General features: G+C 39.3%; 1 protein-coding gene across 2 annotated transcripts in view; it reads right to left on the bottom strand.

The window, feature by feature from the left end:
* Positions 1-27,911, bottom strand: part of C4H4orf50 (chromosome 4 C4orf50 homolog) — an 84,394-nt gene that overhangs the window by 16,653 nt on the left and 39,830 nt on the right. Inside the window, exon 14 of one of the 2 annotated variants that reach the window (XR_004496953.1) lies at positions 16,064-16,184. The exons of the other annotated variant lie outside the window; for it this stretch is intronic. The gene's annotated coding sequence lies outside the window, so the exon portion shown is untranslated. The remainder of the gene's footprint in view (positions 1-16,063; positions 16,185-27,911) is intronic. 2 annotated transcript variants of the gene reach the window in all.

Genomic DNA, 27,911 nt, shown 5'->3' on the forward strand with positions numbered 1-27,911 from the left:
CCATGAAGTCAATGCAAACCTGGGACAGCAACACAGCACAGACATTGGCAGAGATCAGTGACTCCAGAACACGCGCCAGGCTGAGGGAGACGGTTCACCGTGCAATATTCCCATTGACCTTCTTCTCATCAGAAGAAATATGCCATACCTAACTTTGCTCAGAAACCACCTGCCAGTACCAACTATCAGCTGGACTCCTCAGCCACAAAACTTATCTAGCATTACAATGGAAGCAAAGAAACAGAAACAGTGGTTGGTGCGACACTTATTTTTCTGACCTAACTTCAGTGTTTTCTTGTTTCTAGGGCAACTCACAAAACCCATGAAAGAAAATCCCTGTCATGATGGGAAAATAAGATTTTATTTTTACATTTGGTAAACCCATCCATTAAGGAAAGGAAATGAAATGAAATTGAGAGCTGCAGTAACACTGCCATAGGACAAACACAATGTTGTCATTGACTACATCTGTGGAAACAATTAACTGGAAGTACAAAACACTGCTGTTTACAGAGGTCCAGGGCTGATTTACTTGGGTTATTTCCAGCTTAGCAAGCAATTTAATGAAAATATTTTAAATATACTGTGCATACTATACTCTCAAGATGTGTACTTTAATTTTATTGGCTGATTCAAAATTTTCTTCCTGATAAAGGACCACAGAAGCCAGAACTTGCCTTCCACTCATCTTCAAATACTAAAAACAAGTAAAGCAACTTTTTGGTTTTCTCCAGGGAGAACTAACGATGGTCCCTAATTGTGTATTAATACCATGAATCATTCAAAATCACAGCAGGTAACAACAAACATTTCATTAAGCATAATGATACAGCTAAACATGAAAAACCATACAAGGAGTATAATTAACAACTAGAAAAGCAGAGTTCAATTAAATAGCAAATCCCACTGTTGCTTATGCACTTCACTGGTGGATGGTTAATGCCACTAACTTCAGAAGTGAGAACTGCTCTTGCTCCTTGAGACACAAGGCTTCAGAGATTCCCTGTTGCTCCATGGGAAGACAGACCAGGAGGTTTGCAAGGACACCACTACAGCCAGTCCCACTTCAACAAGAGAGAGAAGTCTACATCAACTTTCAGTTTGCTCTTCTCATTGGGAGTATTTGGAGGGAAATTTGAGGCAGGCCATACTCCTCTCCCTCCAGCACATCTGTCCAGTACTTCTTGCCCCAGATGATCAGAGTTCACTACATTATTCACTGTAACCATCAGTAATTCCAGCCCTGTTTTCTAAATGTTAAAAATGAGGCTCAAGCTTAAGAAACACGTCCTCTTGCCTTCTGGCAAAGCACAAGGGGTACTTCAGGGACCGGTTAGTACCTCTTCTACACTGCTGCCTGACTTAGTGTAATTTAAGGTGAGTTGTAATGATGTATCTAGAAGAAACAAAAAAATCAGTTCCAACCCAGAAACACCAAAAATGAGGCTTAATATTTTCATGGTTTGACTTGTTCAGATACAAATTGCAAAAAGTGAGATTTTTTTCAGAAAAGAAAGAAAAGGGAAAAATATCAGATTTCCAGAAAACTAGTGAAGATCAATCATTCAGCAAAGTACAGATTCTCTGCATCCTCTGTCTCATAAACTACAACAAAATAATATAATAAAGGTAATATAATTAGTCATGGCACATGCTTCCTAAGAAGACTGTTGCAGTGGTTATGAGGAGAAAATTCAACTCAAAAAAGAGGAAAAGTTAAAATATAAGGGCCTGCTGCAGTGCTCTTTAACGATTACAGATGACCTTTTCTTTTGACTGAAGGCCTCAGGTTGGAGATAATGCATCTAGCATATTACCAGCTATACCTCATTCATTTTCCATTTATATTTCCTATCTCCCCAAGCAACCATTATTTAGTGATACAGAAAAGACAATTCAAATCTTCCTTGCACCCAGAAGTAATTTTATTCTAAGTGATATGAATTAAGGGATGTTGGCAAGCTCACAGGGAAAACTAGACCTTCGCTGAAAGCGTGAACTAATTTTTAAACAAAATGATTTGTTCACACTTTATTTCTTCCCACCCTTCCTCACTCTGTTATAAATAGATTTTTATGTGATGTCTTTTGAAGATTCAGCAGCAGCCCTGGGATGAACCAGTCCAACTGGTGTGTTCCTCTGATAGAAAGCAGCTCCCCAGACCACAGCTTCTGCCATTTCTCACATCTGTGCACAGGCTGCAATGAGGAACAGAATGTGCTTTCTCTCCAGTCATCCCCAAGCCAGCATTTAACCTGCAGTATCTGACACCAGCAGTATCAAAGGTCAGTTCTCTGAGCCATTTTTAGCCAAAAAGCCAGAAGTAGATTGTTGCAGGTAACCATGCAGACATTCTGTATCCCATACCTTTGCTTGAGCATACCAAATCATTGGGATTATGTGGTGATAATCCTGCAAATTCCATAGGCCTGAGATTGAGAAAGGGCACCAAGCCCATAAAGAATGACACCGGGCAACTGGTAGGTACCCTCACTTCACTGACACTTCTTATAGAGGCATTACTGAGAAGTAATGAGAGACATTCTGTGAGGATGTGAATGAGTAATGTGAGACATTCCGTCTTCACAAATATGTAAACCAACCTCTTTTGCAGAAGCAAAAGAAAATACACAAATTCCTTCAAGCTTCCTCTATCATTGCCCAAGGGATTTAATCACAGAGTCAGACATTCAGTTACTCATCTGATTTAGTGCCCAACTGCCTCAGATAGGGGCCACATCTATCCTCTTATTGCTGGAGCCTAAACCCTGAAATGTGCTCAGCAGTGCTTTGTGCAAGGCTACATTTTTGTAAGACTAATACACAGAAAAACTCCCTAATCTCTGACAGGAAGAAAAACAATGTGGATACTTCCCTGATCCTGCAAATCCTTGGTTACACAAGAAACAAGCAACATGGATAAGATCTTTCAGGGGCAGAACCTATTTTATCAGCAGAGATTGATAGATGATACACTATATGAGCATACATCGGGGTTTACACCAGTGGGAACTATTGGGAGAATTTTTATTGCCATGATCTAACATTATTCAGTCTGCTGAAGTAATGCCCACCTTGAGAAGCCTAATTGGGTGTCAGCTGCAAGGAAAATGCTTGTCCCCTCTCCCACTTTTGGCAGCACCAAATACTCTGAATTGAAACAAATACCAGTGTGAGCAAATTACAAATACCAAATATTCCCTGTGTCCTACCAACAAGGGGAAAGCACTTTTTTTTCCAAGTTTCCTTCTATCTAATTACATCAGAGAACAAGAATAGAATATTCCAACTTATTAAATTACTTCTTCAGGGATTCAAACCAGCAACTGCTGTCTCATGAGCTGCCCTGCAGCTGTGCAAAGAACACAACAACCAGCTAATGCAATAGCCATCTCTAGCCCATGACCTGGAGGAGGGAGCGGGTACAAGTTTGTGTCTGAAGCTGTATGTTCCACCCCTTCCCCTTTCTCCAGAGGAGAGCTCATTTCACGGCCAAACTTTTTAGCTGGTTCTTGAGCACAAACAAAACCACCTTTGTGCTGGGAAGGAGGCAAGGAAAGCAATACAAGTGGAATTTCTGATGCAGAATCTTTCTTTCCCTTGTTCTCCCTGCAGAAAGCTGCCAAGCCAGCAGCAGCCTCTCGGCAGGAGCGGGCTGACAGCCTCAATAAAGTAAGCAGCAAAACTGATCTGGCTTTTCAGGGCCAGACAAAAAGGAAAAGAGTTGGGACCCTTCTAAAGAAATGAGAGGTTTCCTTTGTAGGACTGAAGGCTGAACAAAGGCTCACAGGAGACTAGAATTTTAACTCTTCCCTTATTTCACTGGTATAGGCTCAAGTGGTATTTTATAGGCTTAGCCAGCAAATTCAATTAGTAGCACAGATGAGCTGTGGCTACAGGAGTATTTTTAGGGTTGGTTTCCAATGAAAATGGAGTAATCATCATTACTCCATGATGTCTGCACTCACTATTGCCATTACCTGCATTCCTGCATTACGTTTGAACCCAGTGGCCATACTTAAAAAAAAAAAAAAAACAACAAAAACCAGCCTCAAACTTCCTACAAGAATTTCCCACAAGAAGGAAGTGCTTTCTGAAAACTCAGAGGCATAGTAAAAGCAAACAACTGTCACAGGAAACCTCCTCACTGTACAAAAGAAGTACAAAAGTTAGGATTTTCCTACCTGTAGAGTTCACATGGGTCCTCTACCCATGTGAACCAAAATACTGCGAAGCTTTTTCAGGGGTTGAAGCCCATGGAGTAACTATCAGAAATATTCAACTCACAGGCAAATCTGATTCAGAATTTTTTTGCTTCTCACTTGAAAATTCTCATCCCTTTGTCACCAAGACAGGTCCCCATGAGAGACTAGCACTAGCATTTAATAATGCCTGTAACCAACCACTTTCATCAGGTTGTTTCTCCTGTAAGACAAAGTGTCTGGTCCCCACTAGCACCGAGCTGTGTCTTCAACACTGCATTCAACAATATGGGCTTACCTCGGCTTCACAGAAAACACCTTTTCTTGGTTTTCAAAGTATCTAAACAACATCTGCATCTAGAGAGCAGGTTCCACACACAGGATCCATAGCAGTCTGTCTTTTGACAGTGTGACTGACGACTGGAACAGATAAGCATCATCTGTCATACAAATCATGGGCCTTCCCGTGAAGAGCATCTGTAATTACTAACCTGTTTCACAGGAAATTGGCTTCAAGTGCCAGCCTTTCTCATACTTCTCAAACCAAGGCCCTAATCCACACCAGACCAAGTGCTCATTCAATGGATCTAAGAATTACATTTAGCAGAACGCTGTTGCAAGCACCCCTCAATTATTTTATTTATCTAGATAGCCAGATCCTTCACTGTCTTTGCATTGGTAATGCAAGGTTACTATAGCAACATCTGCGACCTGTATGATCAAGATAGCAGAGAAGAGCTGATGCCTGGATTAATGCATTTGTAGGCTTAAATAGGAACTCTAAAGATTAAAGATTAATAGTCTATGAAATTCATATGTACTCTACTCATGATGTTACATTTATCCCATTTCCTCTCCTTTTCCAAAAACACTTATCTCTAAATACTAGAGTACGTGATGCAATATATTATGACAACACTATTTAAACTCGCTGTTTATATTCTGTTTTCAGTTCAGTACACAATTAAAGTTCTTCATGAGGTCCTAAGACTAATGTATATTTTATATGATGGTTGGCCAATTTATTAGCATCTTGTAGAAGCTAGAGTTCTTGCCCAGATTTGCAGATTATTTACATCTCTACACTATTTCAAAAAGAAAAACATTCAGAACAAGTTATCCAGCTAATGCAACATTAAACACATAAATCTTCAATTTGCTTTTTATTTTCCTGTACTTAATAGGTTCTTTTTAAGAGTCAATGACTTTCATTCAGCTAGAGACTTACCTGCCAGCAGTCTGCCACAGGTTCGTAACAGATCAACACACATTAAATATTTCCTTGACAGCTCTTGTGTAGACAAGAAAAGACATTTCTCCTGAATCCAAGGCTGGATAAAAGCTGCTCACACAACCAGGATGGTGACATGAAGGAGGTTAGACATGGAGGGAGATATTGGGGAACTCAGGTATTTCTTTTTTATTCTCTTTTTCTGGTTTGTCATTACAGGCTTCGCTCCTGTAAGAATTTCAGCCAGGAAATATAGTTTTACTCTGTGTGTTTTCCATTCCTCCAACTGCCTGAGTGGGCACACATGATCATAGATCAGAAAAACATGAGTAGTTCTATCCAGTTTTAACTGCTTCAGGTGCAGGACAGGCAAAGAATTCTTATTCTAAGTAATCATTCAAGCAAAAGAGACAAAATTGTGGGCCCTCCAGTGAGACTTCAGCAGCATATAAACCATATGGTGATTTTTCATAGGGTCACAAAATGTCAACATGAGACAGCAAATAAGTGTTCATTGTTCTCTCTCATGCAAGTCTCTTATTTTTATTTTTTAAAAATATTTCATGCTAATATAATTCTTCTCTGAGACAACTTCTTCTACCAGAGGCAGCAAGATTACTCTTCCATTTTCAGGAAGGAGAGGAACTGAGCTTCAAAGTGCAGTGCCTCAAAGCCATGCAACATAGAAACCTCCACCATTATCAGTGGAAGAACTGATGGGGATGAACTAAATCTACTGTAAGAATATTCCATCACTGCAGTCTTGATACAAAATGCAGACTCCATTTTGGCCTTGGAGTCTCATAGAGCGGACAGCTTTCTTAGACTAAAAAGCTCTATCATAATATGGTCAGTTGCATTTGGGGTTGTTGTTTTTTTTTTTTTTGATGTTTTGTTGTTTTTTTAGTTTTAATTTCTTACTGTTGGTGATTCAGCTAACAAAGAGCTTTTTTATCTCCTGCATTTGGCCTTTTCTTTCTCATTGTTTCAATTGCAGTCTGTAGACAGAATAGGAAAGATAGGCCCTCACAAATCCAGTAAAAAAATTTTTTTGTTCACAGCCATTTTCCAACAAAAGCATTTCAAAGATACCCAGTTGAGACTGCAGAGGGAAGAAGCTGATTACATTGGGTCCATCCACCTGGTTTCCCATTATTGTTAGAGTTCTACTTAATTCCAATCAACCTGCGTAATTGACACCAACCCAAAAATCATTGCACCATATGTCAACTTCACACTTCTAACTTTTAGACTTACTTCCCTTTGATATTTTAAGGCTTTTGGCTAAGATTTTAAAAAATCACCTTCCCTAACCTCCTAGCTATAATTAAATGGCCTGGTTTTATAAAAGTGCTGAGTGTGTCACACTGTCACAGAGGCCTGAATGGTACTCAGAATTTCTTGGTTTCAGTTTCACACGTCACAAGTTAATCTTCAGAAAGTCTTAAATGCATTTTCTTGCAATGCTCACATCAACCACCAAGGAAAAATCTTCTTACGCTCCCAGAGTAACAGGAAGAGAGAGGAGGTTTTTTTATCCCCTCATCATTGTATTCCCTTGTGTCTTTGCAAATGAATATTACACCTCTCCTGCGAATATGACCATACATCATCTCACCTCTTTGCACCCTCCTGTGTTCTAAGCCTTTTATTTTAATTGACTTAAGAAAAGGTTTTATCAAATAGGACAGCACACTATCTATTAAAATATACCAACACAATTTCTGAAAACTCTCTTAAAATCCTAGCCTTTCTCAGCTTTGTAAGGAAGTGTCAAATAGTCTCTAAAACCAACACAAAGACAAGGAAAAATATACATAAATGTATGGAAAGGGATGACCGAAACTATTAAAATTCATTTTTGTGTTAAAAGTTTCCCTCACTTTCATTGATAAAACTAGCCTAAAGTATCTTATTCAAAACACCCATCTAAAAAGATGCCTAGTAAAAGCCCCTAGTGGTACAAAGACTGGATTTTTTTCCCCATTCTACCAGGATTTGCACCAACAAATAGCAATGTTGACATCATCTGCATTCTAAGATGATTTTGTAGGTCACTCTCGAGTCTAATCAGGGGTCTAAAGCACAAGAAAATTTGGTTCAGTTTCTTTCTTATCCCCAGACTTCTTGGAAACTCTTGGAGAAATCACTCAGGCTCTCTGTGTCTTGACTGTCTTCTTGTAAAAACAATGATGTAACAACTACTCCAATGTTTAAACACCTGCCTAACCCCTCAGTTTATCTGCACCTTTAGTGAACTGTCTTCTGCTACTGAAGTTCATGGAATTTCCTTGAAGATACACAAGCAGTTTTGCTGATATGGCACTGTAATGTACAGAGCATTACCACCTCTATGGTGATATTAAAAATATCTGAGGCTATATAGTAATTTATATTTTATACTCATGAACCAAGTCAATATTTTCTTTCTTAAATCCCAGGCAATCATGTTCTTCCTTTGTTAGAGAATCCATCTGGCCCTGTGTGTTCAAATTGAAGCCATTAATCTCTCCTGTTTGTCACCTCCAGATTAAAGTACTTTTGCACCCAGAGACAGTGTAGTGTGCTCCTGATGCTGGAGGAAAGCTCTCTCTCAGGAGCCTCTACTTATGTACAAAGGGTGAAAATTGAATGTTTTATGAAGAGCATCACAAGTAAGACGGAAATAATGTATTCCTTCAAGCTTTGATCCTGCCTAACTGAACTGCATTTCACTATTGACTTTAACAGGAGCTATTTTGTGCTACTAAAAACATGCAAGTAAGTATTTAATATACTGTTAGCATCAAAACCTTATTTTTCTTAAGTTACACCAGCTTCTTCAAGATTGTAGGATTATCTCAACAAAGACCATATGTTTGCAATTGTCTAAAAATTATTTGATTATGAAATTATCTTTTGTTTTGTGTGTTTTTTCCCTTAGAAAATGTCTGCTTTTAAAGGCACTTCATATTTTGTGAAAAATATTTGGGTGAAAGAAAATAGTTTTCTTTGGTAATTTTTAAATAGTGTGTTAGAGAGCATTGAAAACAAGTTTGTCATCATATAGCCTGACCTTCTGAGGTGTTTGAAATTACCTGTTGTGAAAACAGCTAAAACACAATAAAAATGTAAAATTATCATTAATATGTTGTGTTTTGTCTAACTCAGCAATTAATGAAGTGCAATAGGAGCACAGAGGACAGAAAGCTGGTATTAAGGACTCAGTGGACATAGTGAACAAGTTTTGGGTCTTCATTTTGGAATAGCTTTAGTCTGATCTGATGAACTGAAAACCATCAGCATCTAGAAAGCATTTTTCAGTATAGAGTCACTTAGAAGAAATTAGTTTTGCCTACTGCACTATTTTATCTATACTGCAGCAGAGGGAATGAGCAGGGGATTAATTTCAAAAGTATAAACTAAACACTCAGGCCAACACATGCAATCTGAGTGCAATTGAGGGATTAGAATGTGAGTCAAACACTTGTTATTTTAAAAAAAAGCAGAACTATCCATCAGCACTTACAGAATTTTTGATTTTAACCAACAACTAGTTTTTTTCATGATTAGATTTCTCTTGTATTCACTATAGTATTGGCCAAGGCGGTTTTCCATTTTATGTGAGCCAGATCAAAAGATACCTCTATCAGAACAGGTAGGTTGTGAAACTGTATTAAAGATGTTCTGAAAATATTAAATCTCCATCTGTTCAACAGGCTATGGAATATAATCAGAGACTAAAGATTTTGTGTGAAAAATTTAAATTTAAGCTTTGCATGCATTAATTAAAAAAAAATAATTAAAAAAAAAAACAAAACAGGAAACATACAGAATCTACTGTATGGAAATAAACACATAAAAATCACTGCTTTGTCATTTAGATGAGTAAAATTATTTTGCCTTGACTAACATACAGCATAAGCAAGGAAGACACTCTTATTAGTCTGGATCAAGATTATTTCCTTTTACTTTTTTATATCCGTCATCAAGACTAATCCTTCCAGAAACTGTGAAATCAAGATCTTCCAATTTTTATTTCAAAGGTAAAAAAAATTTAAAATAACAATTCAAAGAAAATTCTGTCTCAAATGTATAAATTAGTGTTGTGTTTGTGATCTAACAGGCTGAGTGACTGCATTTTTGTGGCAATGGACATCACAGCCTCTGCCCTCCCTTGGACACGTTCTGTGCAGAGACACTTGATGTGGGATGCATATCCTGGAGTAATAAATTTGCAGATCTCCACCCTGGAGACACAACAGCAAAAAGGGAACATTACCAAGGATGTTCACACATGAACATTTGTCACTCTGATCTGAGTAAAAAAGTCACCTTTAGACCTACATACTTATGTTACAATATCATATTTATTGTTTTAAGATGAGGGACGTGCCACAGCTCCTGTGCTGAAGGGCTGGCTTGGTGGTTTGTCAAAACCACTACAAAGCATTTCCAAAAGCAAACCAGTAACAGCATTTAAACAACTATCATTTCCTAAGGCAGGAAATGTGCATGCAGGGGCCTGTAACAGCAGGAATTTATTTCCACTTGCATTCTAGGATGTGTGTAACACAGAACAGCTCATGTCAGGGAAACCTCTGGGTAGCCAGCACTGTATAATGCCTCACCCAGCCAAAGCCTTGCTATCACACCTTGCAGAACAGGCATTCTTGGTGAGAAACTCTTCCTTCATGCAATGCCTGCCTTTTAAAGACATTTACATTACCATAGAAAGACCTAATGAAAATCTTTTTCTCAGATACCTTCTCTACCAAGCCAGCATTTTCTTCACTCTTCATCAAGACAAAATGTCTGCCTCTTACTTTCTTCAGAAAGAGAAATTGTAAATTTCCTCATCAAGTTTCAGAAGATCCTCCAAACTTTGAACTCCCTGTATTTCTAACCCGTAAGTCCCTGCACACTAGTTTTATTAAATCCTCAAAGCAAACTTTTCCATAGCTGAGTATTCTTTCACTGCATCCTTCCTAACAGGTTTTCATGTTACAGTGAATAAAATCAGGTCCTAATCAGGTGATCTGAGGTTGCTCTTTATCTCCCAGCTACAGTAATCTTCTTATCAATCTGTATCAAATCCAAATATCTCAAGAGTTAACTAGGGCAGGAAGTTTGATTCTTAACACTGAAACAAAACACCCTCAGCTCTCACTTTCCTAAACAATTAATCCCAGCTCCTACTCCATCTGCTGTCACTTGGAATTTGGGTTTAATGAGGCACTGAAACTCTCTTCTATTCTGATACATGATATCTACTCAGGAATCACAAACAGATGCCTCAGTTAAAAAAAAAAAACCACAACAAAAAACAGCACTAAATTACTTTGTGCATTTCTTCTGAATAACCAATAATTGAATGTAGTACTGATCCTTTACAGGTTCTTTGGCATGAAAGTGTCCCCATATGAGAATGTGCCTATATTTAAATTAAAGAGGCTTTTGCTACAAAGACAATAGCATGGACCCAGCACAGAGATGTTGTGGGGATAAACACTGGCATTAACTTTCCCATGAAGAGCACAACTGCTGCCTTACAAGAGCTGGTGACAGGACAGTGCTTTTCAGAGCAAAACAACCTCAGATCCTGGGGCTGTTCTCCTACAACTGCGCTGGACATTTCTGGCTTCTCAGACAGCAAGCCAGAAACACCAGCAGTCTGAACACTGATTTGAAATGGACACAGAGAGGCTGAGTTTTCTAAGACAGCCTGGAGAGAAGAAATATTAATGGCAAAATAAATGAGTTTTTTACCATTTCTACAGTCTTTTTAGCAATACTACTCACTGCATAGATTTTTCTGATACAATGATAGACCCAGCTAGTAAATGAGTACTGATCCTTCGCCCCAAATTACTTAATTGCAGCAGCAGAGATTGCAGTACTTTGTCTGCTATGTAGTATGTTATATGTGGTATATGAAATGAGAAAGGAAAACACTGGGTTTTCTTTTAATCTATAATACAAGAGTGTCAGAACACTTGTGAGTAATGCAAGTTTTCTTAAATCTTTACCATTTAAAGACTTTATTATCTTCCTTAGAAAAATCTGAAATGTATTTTTGGCAAAGTATTTCAATGCACTACGTTTTGGTATCTGGACACCTGCTAAAGACCTCACTAAAAGTCAATAAATTATTTGTAAATTAAATTAGTTATTTCATGCTAAACATTATTAAGGTTTCAAGTTTATGATTTCAATCATTTAGGGACCTAAGTGTTAAGGGCCTTGAAAAAAGTTCTCTCTTTCCTGTGGGAGAGAACACTATAATATCCTTGACATAAAAACTCTTGTATTTAACAGCCCCTGAGAAAATCCTACTCCCTTCACAGCACCTGCAAAGGAGCAATTAGTAACTGTGAGAATTTCACATGACACAGAAAGAAATGATCCTGCCTGTTGTAATTTTTAATGCCAGCTCCTAGGTCACTGGTGTGGGGTGCTGGAAGAGACCCCTGCAGCAGAGATCAGATGGACTGGGGGAAGGGGAAAGATAAACCCATTTTCCACATGTCTATACAGTTTTCCCTATTTTTCCCATACTTGTATCACCCACACATACATTTGACAGAAAAAGGAACCAGTATCTGCAGTGGAAGAAGGTATGCTACTGAATTTCCAAGGATAGATGCAGGGTGTTGACATGAGAAACAAAGGGTCAAATGAGCATTTTTAGATCACAGGCTGAATCAAATAATTCCAGATGATGAAGGGGGAAGGACACACAGGCAAAGCAGCACAGATGACTTCACAGAATTTGTTTCAAATAATATTTGGATTTAACTCTAGCTCAGAGAAATGAACCTAATCTTGGTGAACTTAGAGTAATAACTGCAAATGATGATCTTAGAGAGCTGTCATAAGAGACTCAGAAGCTGCCTCAGCATTCAGAGCCCACAAAGCACAGAGAAGGCTGAGCAGGAGCAATGCTACCACAGACAAACTGACCGAGTCTCATCCCACTGCTTAGGATGAGTAACTCCATGTCTGCAGGGGCTCGCTGTGGGGAGAACCACAAATGCCAGCAGAAGCTAAAGTGTGCCTGAGCAGGCACATCACATGCTGTGTGCTGGGAACCCACCTCAGTGTGCCAGGAGAGCCCCTGAGCAGCCAACCAGCTCAGAGACACTGATGAGCCCCCAGAGGAATTTCAGAAAAAGAGACAAGAACATTTATGTGCAATACCAAGTACTCTTGGTTTGTTTCACACCTTTTTTCCACAACCCAGTATTTTATGTTTATTTTTTACATTCCTCCTAAGAAGTGAAGAAAGCATGAGAGCATTAGGGGTGTTCAGGAAGCAGCTCACCAATCTCTATCAAATTATGCAGGTCAGTGGTGTCTCCAGATTAAATATTAATAGAATAAATAATGTCTTTCAGCAAAGACTGGGTTACCTTAGTACTTGCTGAACCCATGGCAGACTTCCCCAGCTCCTTATCTGGGTATAACCATGGCAGAAAACAAAAGCAGTTAAAAAGGGGATGTGAAAAGCGTATGTTTATATGATTTAATAGAGATAACTACCTTTGGTGGTCATGAAGTTGTAACTGGTTATTAAAGGGTGATCTATGTTTCACAGCATTTACTTTATGATGATTTGATTAGATGGACTCAACAGCAAGTCTGACTTGGAGACAAACAACATAAAAGCCTCTCTGACCCTAGCACAGCTGTGGTATTCACATGGCTGACTAGAAATTGTCCCATTAAAGCTTTCTAATATCTGGTTTCAAGCTTATTCTCTGATTCATATCCACCAATTGCTGCAGAAAAGCTACAAAGTAATATATATGTAAACAAAAATGGTAATAGATATGTAAAAATTGAAAAACCCCAGCTAAGTATAATAGGCCAAATCCTATAGTCATTACTCTTCTTCCCCTCCTCCACACATACATATTTAGGTAACTGACTTGCTTAAGCATCTTTGAGTAATTAAACAACTTTAGCATTCAAGCAACTCTCAGGCTAATTTCAAACAAAAGAGAAATTTCTAGGCTTTCACAGGAAGCTGCTAGCTTGGTCTGCCTGTACCTGTGCTACAGAAAGCCACAGAAACCCCTCCAACTTGACCCAGTGTTCGCTGCATAAATGAAGTGGCACATATTCATGCCAGCTCCCCCCTGCTTGGGGCTGTGCAGATATATCCAAATTCTCTTTTAAGTTGCTGTGTGCATCTTCAGTGCATACAGCTAATTTGGATCATTTGGATTTAATTTCAGGTTTGCATGGCAAAGTGCAACTTAATCATCAGGAAGCAGTGGATTTCAAAAGGACTGCTCAAAGAATCAGCTTAGTTGATGCTGATCAAGGGCTTCAGCCATGAAACTGAAATTTCTGTTTGCAAAAAATTCTCCTGAGTGCCACTGACCAAAAAAACTGGACACAAACATACAGCCACTGTGAGTAAAAAAATTTCTTCAACTACCTCAGTGTGATGGAACACAAACAATTGAAACAGCCTAAAGTTCTGTTCCTAAATGTGCATATCTATACTGACATCTTAACCCAGGAGTTAATATCACATATTATTGTATGAATAATAAAGAAAATGGGACTACTATTATCATTAATGAGGCAGGATCAAGGCCTTGATAAGAAGATGGAAACAACATCCCTTTGAAAGTTCGTAAGTAATTTCAGGTAACACTTGCATAAATCCAAATGACAGGGTGACTAGGAGTAGTGATGTTACACTCATGGGGACTGTGTTTAGAGTACTGGAAAGGGCAGCAAAGACACATATTTAAAATTAATGTGCCCACGAAGATGTTGAAGAATTGCAAAGAGTACATAATTTTAAACTAGAGGTAACAGTAGCTGAACACCCTGTGTACCCTTAATATTGCATCTACACCAAAACAGTATAAAGAAGAGAATGTACTAAATTTATATATTGATAATATAATGCATTTTAAATAATTAATCAGAAATTTATTTAAATTTTCATAACAAAAAGAGAGTCAAGTGATCCTGACTAAGCACAGATGTGTTGGTTAAAATGAGCACATTCCTAGTCCCAAGTGAGCTGCAGCAATCACTGTCTCCTGTCCAGCTAGTTGCCAGGAGCTGTGAAAAATGGTTAACAGCATTGCAGGTCTCCAGAGGGAGTGAAATGTAGAAGGGGCATAATGGGGCAGACAGAGGAAACACTGAAAGAGAGAGGAAACTCTGATTTGTGAAAGGGGAAGATGGAGCAGCAGGTAAGTACCTGGAATCTCATAAGGAATCCAGGAGCATGTTTCCTCCATGAATAGTGATCTAAGCATTCAGGCAACCAAAGGATCAAAGTACAGACTGTAAATTCTCATTTTTGTAGAAAAGTATTTCTCTCAGGCCCACACAAGCTTTCAGTAGCTAGATCAATGTAAATTATTGTGACTATTAATGAATATAGGACTCCTGAATGTCACAGGTAATCAGTCTGGCACCTTTCACAAGTAATAAATCTATTTAGAATCATAGAATTATTTAGGTTGGAAAAGACCTTTAAGATCATTAAGTTCAACCATTAACCCAGCACTGCCAAGCCCACCAGCAAGCAAACCATGCTCCTAAGTGTCACATCTACACATCTTTAAAATACCTCCATGCTCCACCACTTCCCTGAGCAGCATGTCCTTGACAACCCTTTCCATGTAGAAATATTTCCTAATATCCAGTCTAAACCTCCTCTGGTGCAACTTTGAGGCCATTCCTCTCCTCCTGTCACTTGTTACCTGGGAGAAGAGACCATCCCCCAACGGGTTACAACCTCCTTTCAGGTAGTCATAGACAGTGGTAAGATTCCCCCAAGTTGCCTTTCTCCAGACTACTTAATACATAAATCAATCTCCTGTTAAAATTACATGTCAGCTTTTAATACATTTATTTGTACTGGGTAAAAGTGTGCCAACTCTTCCCTCTTGACGTAAAAACATCCAGTGCTTAGTGCACTGCCCTTGGGTTTACCAGATTTTGATACCCTGTTTTGCTATAGACTGTGTATGACTTTGGACTTAATCTCTCTGTACCTCAGTAAAGGATAAAAGTGCTGTATTTCAAGGGCATGGTGAAGTGTGCTAGGTTAAGAGTGTGTGGATCCTGAATGCAATCAAAGCAAGCATTACACAACTCAGAGAGACAGGTAAATAGCTGATACAAATTGGCTGACTCAGCAACACTGCACAACCCAAGTCTTGGCCAAATCCAAGAGAGGGACCAATGAGAGCAAGAAACCCAGTCTTCTAAAGTGAAAAGGAAATATAAATAAACACATTTTTTCAGCTAAAAATATAATAATTACATTAAGACCAATTTTAAATAGTTTATTTTAAAATTATTATGATGACATATATTTCTACGTAGTTTTCTGGCTTCATTTTTTTTGGTTTTGGTAAGGCAACAGAATAGATTATATGTCAATGACCATTGTGCAAAAAACAGCAGATGTGGGTTTGTCACCAGAAATGGTTCTATTGACTTTATTGAGTGTTTCAAGATCGATGTGCTGTATTTGAAATTGAACACTCTTAAAAATTAGCATAGAGTGCTTTCTCTGTCTAAATGAAACTAAAGAAAAAAGCATAAAATTTAAATAAAACTTATTGCCTGTTGAGAGAAAACTTTAAATGTTCATTTTTATTGAACCTACCTTGCATTCTGCATTGTAAGTTATTGCAACATCCTAGTTCATCCTCATCTCTGAATTGAACATCAGGATGCCTCTCTCCACTGTTAAATAATACAGACTGAACCAACTAGTAAACTCATCCCTGGAGAGAAAACAAAAATCATAGCACAAGAAGAGTGTTTTCATTAGATTTTTCAATCACTTTCAATAGTGTAAAAGCAGGCACTGGGGCTTTAGCTTTAGTGAGGAAAGTCAATTTAACAGCATCCCCAGCTCAGCACGACATTTCATCTGAGTTTGTACTGTTAAGTCAATTGTTACCCCCCTGGCCAATACAGCATTCCAGCTACAATGCAGTTTCAGATAATGCTTTAAATGCTTTGGTTCAACAAGGACACAGCTTTCTAGTACCAACCAGTCCTGATCAACACTGTGATTTTTCCCTACTAATTCGATATTTTGGAGATTAGCAAAACATTACTCATCTCAGTCACTGTCTTCAGCATTCAGCAGTCTAATAAAATTTGCATTAAAATATGTGGTGGTAGAATTTCTTTAATAAAAGGGGACTTTTATTTAACAGACAAAATAGTGAATGAAAAGAAGCAGGTATAATAGAATGGTATAGAATAAAAAGACAATATCTGAAATAAACAGCTGCTAAATTCACAAGGCAGGAATGTGAGAAACACAACACTTCAAGCAGAAAAGGCTGACTGTGTTTCTTAATATTCAACAGTAGAAGGAGTGAGAATTTGGGATAGAAATGTGACTTAATGACGTAAAGACTTTGGCGTTAAAAGTTCTTTCAGCATGGGTAGAAACTGAAAAGCCAAGAGGAAGCCTCAAGATGTTAATTGTACATACACAGCTTAAAAGGGTTGACAAGAAAAGATTCTCATTCAGTTTTTCCTATTTACTTTTCCCTGGACCATAGTAACCTAAGACAATATCCAAAACTGAGGATTTCCAGAGTGCAAAACACTTTGGAGCTATACAGGACAGAGAACATGAGAAATGTCAAGTATATCAAATGGAAGTACTTAACTAAAAAAAAAAAAAAAGAAAAAAAAAGAAGTTTATTTTGTAATTTAGTTCACCATTCCACTACTTATCCTATGTTCCTATAACAAGGAACACAGATTACCATATTAGTGGTACCTGCAAATTTTTCCTGTGGTCTGGAATTGGCCCAGTGAGCACTCTCTCTTAATTAAAAAAATTAAATAAATAAAAAAAATAAACTAAAAATAGTAAGCATTTACAATAAAGACTGCAATGTTGAAGGTTTTAGGACTTTTCAAAAATGCTCACCCTATATATGACATGAAATGGCTTTTGAAATTTGATTTCAAAAGCTAAGAGTAAACTAAGATGCTGTTTGCTAGATAGATTGCTATGCAAACTTTCTAGTGAAGCTGGATTCTTGGGTAAGAGTACACTTAAGTGGAAAGGGAAACCAGGAGTGACAAGACCCAGGATGCACTGACTGGTAACAAGTTCATAACAAAGTGGTTCTTAACATGTAACTAAGTGGTGGGACTCCTGTCCATGGGATATTGCTAAGAGAAAAAGTTTATATAGGTTTAAGAGAACTTTGACGACTTAAAATCCATCAAAGTTCTGAAGGAATAGAAACCAACTCTGCTTCAGGAAGTCCTTGAGCAGACAATGATGAAAGCCCTGGAGAGAACCAGTCTGCCCCCATCCCTTCCCCAAGGTATGTGCTTTCAGCTGCTGGCTCATTTTTTAGGAATCTTCCTTTTCTGACAATAAGCATATTTCTATCCTATTCCCAAAAAGTTTCCCTTCTTTAAGCATAAAAACCAACAGAACAATCTGGCTATCTGACTTCACTAGCTGTGTTCTACTATATACCTGCAAAATACATGAGGAGGTAACTTTGCAAGTAAGAATGAAGCCAATTTTTAGGAAATTATGCCTTACAGTAATTTGAATGCTGTAACTTATTTGCTCACAGGACATCTATGCCATGTGTGGGGATAGCACACACGCACAGCGTGCACAAGCCCTGTCCTGCCACGACCCCGCACCAGCAAAACCACTTTTGGCAGCAGTAGCCACCATCATCTTGTAACTAAAAGGCCTGAAAAAGGCCTAAAATAATTTTTTTATGATGCCACCCACTTTAATAACTCATTAAGGACCAAGATATTAGCCAGATCTAAGTGTTACACATCACCAGGACTGAAAAAGCCATGATCTGTCTGGATAAAACCTTAGAGTGCACAAAGACGGCTCTAAATGCTCTGGCAAAGGAAGGAAATTTCAGCTGGCTGTTTAACTTCTGTTAGCTAACCAGACACTACTTCTGTCTCATTTTCAGAAGAAGAAAAAATGAAAATCCACAACTGCAGCTGAAATGACATGGAAGTAACCAACATCAGCTCTCTCTATGGAAACCAGGTGTTGTGTTTGTCACAGCTCATCTTACGACAAGGCTCTCAGCTGAAAACATGTTGTCATAGGGTTTCTGTCACAGCCAGGTGACCACACAAAATGAATGGGAATTCCAGCCTAGAAAACATCTGTTTCTTCATTCTGACCCATTCTCTCCCTCTCCCAAGAAGTCCTTCAGCACCTGGGCTCAGCCAGACACACGTGCTTTCCCATCTGAGTCAGCCCCTCTGAAGATTTCTACTTCTGGCCATTTGCTGTAGAGGGAAAAACACCTCCAGCATGGTGAGACTGAACTTCATATGAAAAATGTTTACATTGATATTGAATTCTTGAAACTGGGGAACAGAAGGAGGCTCCATTCTTCCTCCTCTTCTCCCCATATCCCCCTCATTTTTTCTTCTCCCCTATTCCCCATAGGAAGAACAGCCTAATGCATCCCATTACATTTTCTTCTTCAAATGCATCTCTAAGAAATTTAATAAAATCTTGTTTTTCTCCCTTTCAATTACTACATGAGCAACATATACACAAGACAATTAAGAACTAGGGTTCATCCTGAATATTATTTCACCTATTTTGCTGAAAATGCTTCATTTCAAACCCCAGTTTGGAGAAAGACAAGCAATTACAGTACTTATATTTTTTTCTGATACAGATCATTTAGCAGTATATAAAGCCTTCCAGCCCTGAAGGAAGCTGTTCATATCCTCACCACGAATCATAATGTTTCTGGCTTTAACTATGTTTTACTGAAGAACTAAATGTGTGCTAAAGAATTAAGTATATATATGATTTATAAAACATAATCATCAGAACTGAGAAACAAGATTCACATGTAAATTTTGTACTTCCTTACACACACGCGCCTGTTTTTCTCTTAGTGCTTCTGCTTCAACACAAGCTCATCTTTTTCCACCAGCCTCCACTTCTGTTCCTGGATAGATTCTTGTTTCCATCATTTCTTCTCTTAAATATTTTTTCCTCTCCCTCCTCACCTCCTTTAAAACGAGTGTGAAAGAAACTTCTACCCAACTCAGCCCACTAGTCTTAAATCCTTCATAATTTCACTGTGGCTTGTGGAATAATGAAACTCCCTGTCCCCAGAAACCTGACCAACACTCTTGTTCACCACCTCCTGTCACACAACTCCTGAAGAAGACAGAAAGCCAAGCCAGCATGGAATCCTTTTTTTCCAGCTAATCCTTCATTTCCAACCACAAGAAATTTCGAAACTTTTCAGCAGAGAGAAGATCTGAATCACCTTAGTGGGAAAACCTTGTGTTTGGGGCACTGGTGGGTGAGGTCTGGCAGGGCCCCCCTCCCCACATCAGATGCAGACTGTGAAAGAGGCAAGAGCCTTCCCACCAGCTGCCTGTGACATGGCTCAGCTCTGGTGCAGATTGTTAAAGGTCAGAACATGGAAAAAATCCTGTTTTCTGCAAGTTAGGAATTGTCTTTTGGACTGCACATCTCAAACATGAGCATTATGGCTTGGACTCACTTCGAGTCACCACATAAGCAGGCAGAGCTTGCTTTCTCTCAGGTTACCAACAAGTAGACTGGACAAGGGAAATTTAAAAAAAAAAAAACCAAAAAAAACCCATTGAAATCCAAAAGCCATAATTCACTGATTAAATATGTGACTGACAAAGCACTGAAATCCTCTGAGGACCAGACCATGACTGAACTTTAACTGAATCAGAGTAAGCCTCTGGCTTCTGTTGAAATTGGAGTGTAACCATCCTCAAACTTCTTTAGATCACAAGTACCTGCAAGCTGGAGGTCTCAATTTACAGCTGTTTGATAAATATGAAAATTAGTAAAAATTCCAGGTGCAAAATGCTAAGGAGCAATTGCTGCTAAAATCACAGCTCTGGTACTGAATTAGTGCATTTGGAAGCCATCTGTGCTCTTACAGATCTGATTACAGGTGGCAATTTTGCTGATAGTGGCATATGATTATCAGTGGCAGGAAAAAAAGGCAGTTTTAACTCTGAACTGTTCTGTGGATGAATTTGCAATCAAGCTGTCAGGGCACAGCAATCACAGCAGACCAAAAAAGAGAGAATAAACAATATCCATGGCTTACTAGTAAGAAGAGGTTGAAGGAGGCGTGGCCCTAAAACACCAGGCACTGATTCATACCCTTTCCCTACGTTTTGCACCTTTCCTCAGCTCCAGCCAGTCACACATTATCCCATTTCTGCAGGATTCCATCACATGGGCTTGGCAAAGGAGAAAAAAATTCCACATTTGTTTTTCACAAAGAAAATAGGGCTGTCCTCTTAAACTACAGTTGTTCCTGCTTTTGTGTGCAGGGATATTGGAAAGAGATTTCTACACTTCTCCAAAGGTTTTAGACACAAGGACTTCCAAAACAAAATATGATGCAGAGAACAGAATCACTTTTCAAATAGAAGTATTTCAAGGAAAAAGCATCAATGCCTACATGCTTACTGCACTTGGGTACCTCATGACATTTTGGGAGGGAGGAATTCCTGCTGGAATGACTGTGCTCACAGAGGGGAGCAGGGTACAGACCCCTCTGCCTGCCCAGGGTGCCAAGGTAAAGCACCTCTGATGTTTTACCTCTGATACACAAGTCTTATCAAAAGCTAGTGAAAAATTATAAAAAGATCCAGTAAAAAAAATATCCAAGATCCAGTAGTCCCAGGGCAGAGACAAAACCACAGCATTAACCATTGTCACCTCATTGTACTAAAAAAACAGTTTCTCTTTGGGTAGCCACAATGCCATTATGGTTATAGTGATCCTCTTAATGTTTAGAATACTTCCCTGATCCAGAGGGAGAATCCTGAGGTGGAATTTGCTTAATTTAAGACAGAGACTGCATGACTTGGATCCCACAATAGCCTGGAGTCACGCTTGCAGACTTCCGTTCCTCCAGCATGGTCAGGCACAGAGGAACAATGATAATTCCGGTCTCATTACAGCTAACTTGCTTTCTGCTCCAACAAGCAAGGTCTCTTCTGGTTTAGAAAATAAATTAGTACCTATCTATACAGAATAATGGGAGTCAGTCTTTCCCCTCTCTTACTGATTTCTGGGGGGAAAAAAAAAAAACCACAAAAAAACCACCAACAAAACAAGAATATTTGACCCATATCCCAACCCACCTAGGAATAAAGGCTTCTTAGAGGATCCAAAAAAAAAGGAAAGATGAACATGTTTGTAAATGTAATAATATATGTCCATATGGAAGGAAAAGCTAAACTGTCCTTTTCTGTGAAAGAAACTCAACAGATTGCCTAGAAATAGGCAGCTCCCATTCCCCTTACTGAGGGTAACAAATGCCATCCAGATGGAAATTATCAAATGGATCAAACAGCTATATTTTATTCCCAAATGATCTTTGTTCTACTTACCACTCATTATACCAGGAAAATTATTTTTCCTATAGCCCAAATATAGTAAAAAGAATATTTATTGTATGCTAGTTCAAAATACTCTTTATTGAAAGTTTCCCTGATGAGATATCCATCTTGACACACAAAAAGGGTGAGAAGAAAAGTGTCCTTCCTAATGAGAACACTCCTTTAAGATCTGTGGGATCTGTTAATTCTCATTAAGCCCACACTGTCCTGGCAGCAGTTGGATCTGCAGCTGCTTCCTGATGCCCAGGGTGATGGAACACCCCTTCAGCAGCCCTGTCACTTGCCAGGTTTTAAAAAGGGAAATGCTCCCAAGTCCCAGTGAAAACACATTGAGGTCCTTTTTTTATTAGTTAGTTAGTTTTATTCTTACTGCCCAAAGAGTAAATACTTCAACTGCCAATTTGCATTGAATAAAACCTGAATTTAAAAATCACAAAGGATCCTCATCTTTGGCCCTACGTGATTATGTAGGGCATGTATAATCAAATTCAATATTTTATGGGGCATTTTCAAGGACATACGAGGCATCCATTACTGCCTAAAAGAAAGGAAATGAAATCTGAACTCCTAATTTTTTCTTATGACTTTGGAAAAATTCCGTAGCATTTTATGTGGTAAAAATCCTATCTGTTTAAGCATGTCTTCCTATAAATTTATGACTATATATATGGATAATAACCATATTCTCTTATATAAGCTCTAGCTATTTAATTATAATATGATCTTCCTTTAGCCTGAAAACCTACAGCAGCACAAGTACAGTCTTATATGAAAACATAAAATGTTTAACAGCTGTGGCTGACTGACAGGATTAGATCAAGAGCATCTAATCTAACTGGGCCATGTAACACTACCTTTTATGTCACATTAATCATTGAACACGAGTTCAATCGTGTCATAGCTTGATCAAGTGGGCCTATAAATTAGGCAATAAATTAGAAGTTGATTTTTTAATGGTGTGGTCACTAACAGATAACACTGGGTTCAGGTGCAGCAATCCAAAAATACAAAGGATCCCACAGCTCCCTAAGTATTGATAATCAAGGAGGATTTCAACCAGCAGTGTCAGATATTTTGTACAACTCTATGACTTGGTAATTAGTCCCAAAACAGTCATTCTGAAGTGGGAAGAAGCCCCCAATATTAAGCTTCCAGAGTAAACAGTTGAGACATGCAGAACAATGTATTGCTACAACCTCTATTCAACTGAGAGCTCAAAAGTAGTAATTCATAGTAAGTTGTATATCATGACATTTCTAATAAAACTTACAGACAAGACAACCTCTTCTAAGGGAAAAGCTAGGCTGGAATAATAAAATATGAACGTTTTTACATTTTAGAAGGATCTGATTTATCCACAACAGAAGTTATTACTCCTAATAATACTGCTAAGGCAATTGTCTTATTCATAATCTGTTTATCCTGTTTATCTATAAAATTTACAGTGTAGCCCAGTACTGAAGAAGACAGTATTTTTATTTCAAAAAAAGGAGTGTTTGCTTTCATGCTAGAGTTTAGAATTTCCCCCCCCCCCCCAAGGACCACTATTAAATCAAAGCAAAGCCTTCTTTTCAAAATGGTTTATTAAAATGAAAGATGTCCTAACAATAGCATTATTCCTTCCCAGTTATCCAGTTTGCCAGTGCAGAGAGCAGCATTCACTCTTAGCAGACATGTCATCTTCTGTAGACTTGCAGGAGTCTGAGCAATTGCTTTTAATTTAGGAGCAGCAGAAACCACCTCCCTCCTGTGCACTCTGCAAAGCTCCCAAGGAAGCATACCAACAAGGAATAGTTTTAATATCCCCTTACTTAGGACACAGAAATTATGAAGAACAACACAAAAGAGGTCAGAAGCCCTCTAAAGGAAGCACTTGTGCTTAGGTGATTTCCCAGGAGAATGGCAGTGCTGCAGCCACTAATCCACTGCAGAGAATTCCCCACAGCTCAGGCTGCATCCATGTTTGAATACAGTATTTTATAAGCTGCTGCTGTCTGTTCTGCATTGTCCTCTTTTACACTATTCAAGAGGAAGCATGCACAAGTGAAAAGGAGTGCACAGTTCACAAATAAAGAACAATGAATCTCGGTTATTATCATGCAAAAGCTCCCCAGTATTAGCACTACACCCGGCATATGCTCAATGCCTCCCTTGATAAATGCTGCCTCTGATCTCCTGGGGTCCTTTGGAGAATCTGTCAGGTCAACAAGGCTTCAGGTACAGATGCTCATTTTATTTCCTGTTTAATCTATTTATAAACTGGTACCTAAACATCTTACAGTGAACCCAGAATTTGTGGCCATAAATCAAGACAAAACTATACAGTTAATCCAAGCTGTAAGTACAGAGGAAAAGTCCTCAGGCAGAACACTAAAAGAAAAAACAAACCCAGATAGAACAGCACAAAAGATAGGTTCACAAGTATTAATGTCCCTTTTCTCTTCTACGGAGACTGCTCTGGTGTTCAGAGAAGTCACCTAGGACTTAGGAGGAAGACTGCAAATCTTTCTCCTGCTAAGCACAACCAGGTCACCACAACCAAGCAGCACATGATCGTGGTCACTTCACTACTAAAGTATTTTGGGCAGGAATCTCCTCTCCTTTTTCCTGCAGTGTAAACTTGACATCTGAGGTAGTTCCATTCCACTCATCTTTAACATCAGTGAGTTGAAAAGGCACCTCCACAGTGCAGATCATCTTACCTATTTTACACTTAGATTATGATGAACCCTGTCCTGCAGACCAAGAGATGATTTCTCTTCATGACTGCAGGCACGCCAGAAGACTGACTCAGACTTACACATGTTCCAAGGAATCCCACTCCTTGGAGCATGACTTAAGCTTAGTTCCTAAGCACATGGTAACCAACTCCCTTCCAGGGACACAGACACCTGACAATCACTGCTCAAAGATCTGCTGTGTTGACTGAGATGTAAACTTAATTCCCTAGTTTAATAAAGGCATCTTGTCTCCAGAGAAGAGCCAGGAAATGCTGAATCAATTGTCTGTTCACATGAAAAAGTCAGTGCAAATGGCAGTCTCAGAGTCATCTCTAAAGGGGACAACAGGAATTGCTGTTCTGGGAAAGATGCAGATGTCAGATATAACAGAATCACAGAATTACACAATATTTTGATTTGGAAGGGATCCAGCAGGATCATAAAAGTTTAACTCCTGGCCCTGCACAGGACAGTTCCAAGAATCACACCACATGCCTGAGAGCATTGTCCAAGCACTTCTTGAACTCTGTCAGGCTGCTGCTGGAAACACTGCTCTGGGGAGGCTGTTCCAGTGCCCAGCCATTCTGGGTGAAAAACAATCCAATCATAACTGTCCCCTGACACACACCTTCAGGCCATTTTCTGAGCTCCTGTCACTGTCACCACAGAGCAGAGATCAGTGTCTGCCCCTCTTCCCCTCACAGGAAGCTGTAACTGCAGTGAGGTCTCTCCTCAGTCTCCTCCAGGCTGAACAGACCAAGTGACCTCAGCTGCTCCTTGAGGTTCCCCTCAAAGCTCTTTGCCATCTTTTAGCCCTCCTTTGGACACTCTAATAGCTTTATATCTTTCCTATATAGTGGTAACCAAAGTTGCACACGGGATCTCACTTCCACTGCTCATACACTCTCCTTTTTCACCTTATCTCTGAAGGAAAATCCCTGCTCAGCCAAGCCAGCCTTCTGCCTCGTCTGCTTGGCTTGAGACATTTAGGAACTGCCCACTCCTGAGCCCTTAAGGAGATGGTGCTTAAAAACTGACCAGCAGAGATGGACCCAGTATCTGCAAAATATTTTTCTCAAGGGACCTTACTCACTAGTTCCCCAAGCAGTCTGAATTTTGCTGTCCTCATGTCCAGGGCTCAAGTTCTGTGGGCACTTTTCCTCCTGTTTAAAACAAGTTATTTTCAACTCAATCACTTAATGGCTGCTGTGGCCAAGACAGACACCAATCTCCACTTTGCTCAACTCCTTCTCTGTTAAAAAGAAGGAAATCAAGGAGGGCATCTTTCTTAGCTGCCTTTCTTATGATTTAGAGGAACCTCTTAGTTCCTCAAAGAATAATTTATCAGTGCCATTGACCTAGCTAGGCAGTCTATAGCAGAGTGCCACAATGACATCCACATCATTTGTTAGCAAGCAGTAGTTTTTTCTGGCTCTCCTGAGCACCATCACACAAGGTACTTTCTGCATGAACCCAATTCAGTCCATGTAACAGACTGTGATTCTTGTCCACACCAGCTGTAGCTTTGTTTCTCAGGTTTCAAAACCCTGAAGAGGTCATTGCCTCCAACATGCTCTCCAACACTCACTCAGGGCCAGCCACCTGCTACCCACCAGTAATTCTCCAGAATTACTGCACAGCTCCTTCTGTGGTCATCTGCTCTTGAGCAGGTTCACAGGATACAGACAGTATACTTCTGCCTTGCAAAATGATGAGACATCAGATCATCTAGGAGCCATATAAAGTAGATTTATTATTTATTTCTGTCAAGCTCAGGTACTTCAAATGGGTCTGTCTGCTCATTCCTAAACAGCTATTTGCAAAAGATCTACCGCCCACAAAAGGTCTCTAATTAACTGTTAATTCAGCAGCCACATCATATTGGCGATTATAACCAGCACAGAAAAGGCACGTAAGATTTTAGGGTGACGGGGAAGAGCAGAACCCAGCCTTTTGCTATCCACAGAGCACCTACATTATGGAGTACATTTTCTTCTACAAATCAGTTCCTCTGAGAGACAAGAACTGCCTTGTCTCCCCAGGCAAAGCTCTCTATGCAAACAGTCACAATTTATCAATACCTTTCAGCTAGGCAACCTCACCACGAGATTTTAAAGCCCATTTACCAGAAGGGACTGTCTGCAGCCAGCTGGAAATAGAGATGCGGCTGCTGAGAGACAGAGTCCCCAGCCCACAGATGGAAAGCAGGGAGGCAGCACTCAGCAGATGGTGGGGGCAAGGGACAGCCACATCCTCCCTTTTTAGCTGCAGGTTTCAGTGAGGGTAAGAAAGAATCACTCACAATTTTCAGCCTCGAGCCACATTATAAAAATCAAGCAATGTGCTCCAGGTGCTTCCCCCTTAAAGGAGGCTTTGCCAGCCAGCCATACGCTGACAAGCCACAGCACTTCAAATTCCAAATTGTCCAAATACAATTAATACAAGTCCAACAAAGAAAAAAACAACTCCCAGCAATTCTTCACTGAAATTCTCCTTTGCTCCATGTTCTCACACCATAATCATAAACACAGTGACTAGGCAGAACAGCTAGCATCTTAATTTCTGAGTAATCACTGATTAAATACTCCCAGTAACCCATGAGAAAAAGATCTCTCTCTCCATCCTTAGATATTTGGCCTGGTTCACTAATGGTTTGAACACACAGTCTCAGTGCCTGGGAAGCCAGGCTCACAGCTGCTCTGGACTACCAGGCTGAAACTGAGCTGCTCTTGCACCCTGCTGAACCTGACCCACCATCTGTAACAGGATCCTCTAGCTCTTTTTCCTTTTTCTTTTTTCTCTTTTTTTAAAGACCTGCTTACAAGTCATAGCTTTTTCTCTCAAGAACTTTCCACACTATATTAAGATTTCCAAAGGCAGATAGTTTACATTACATGAAATATGACAGTTCAAGAGCCCTTTAACAAGGGTGCAAGTCAGTCTGGCTCCCACCATGGGAGCTTGACACTTTCCCTAGTGATGCCTAACTCCCACTCAGAAAAGGCTCAATGGTTTATGCAGATAAAAGCAAAATTGTGCTAACAATATTTTATGCAACCACTGATCTTTTTTCCCCCACTCTTTCAGCAGCAAAAGAGACAAGTGCTAAACTGCTATAGGACAATGTGTCCTCCCCTGGCCTGGTCCCACTGTCATCTACATTTGGGCTGGCATGTGGGGCACACAAGTGAGTGTCCTTCCCATGGAATCTAGTTTATTTGGAAAGGAGAAGACAGATTCATACATACCTGGATTTTTAATGTGCAGTGTAGTCAAGGTACAACTAGAACTTCCACTGCATAGTCTTAGTTCCCTCTCAATTTAAGGTTTAAA

This window comes from Parus major, chromosome 4 (assembly GCF_001522545.3).
Source record: "Parus major isolate Abel chromosome 4, Parus_major1.1, whole genome shotgun sequence".
NCBI lineage: Eukaryota > Metazoa > Chordata > Aves > Passeriformes > Paridae > Parus > Parus major.